Source organism: Eurypyga helias, unplaced genomic scaffold (assembly GCF_000690775.1).
Source record: "Eurypyga helias isolate BGI_N326 unplaced genomic scaffold, ASM69077v1 scaffold20902, whole genome shotgun sequence".
Taxonomy (NCBI): domain Eukaryota; kingdom Metazoa; phylum Chordata; class Aves; order Eurypygiformes; family Eurypygidae; genus Eurypyga; species Eurypyga helias.
This window is the reverse complement of record NW_010235557.1, coordinates 1-295: the sequence shown is the minus strand read 5'-3', so window position 1 is coordinate 295 and position 295 is coordinate 1.

The window sequence follows — 295 nt, the reverse complement described above, 5'->3', positions numbered from 1 at the left end:
GGATGCAGATTACAAATCTAACCTGGCTACATCCTCTGGCACTTGACTGCACGAGACGGCCGAGCTGCTTAATTAAGTTTGCACATACAGGATGCCCACAGCATCCTCAACACTGCACACCGAAAGAAGCTGCCTGAAAACCCCAAACACCCAAAACAAAAAAAGAAAGAGAAAGTGGAAATAAAACTTCGCACTAGACTCCACAGGCGTCTTAAAACTGCAACGCCAACCACAAACCAGCACTACGCGACAGGACGGAAGGGAACGCCGCACCAGCCGAGCGACCCGCGGCATC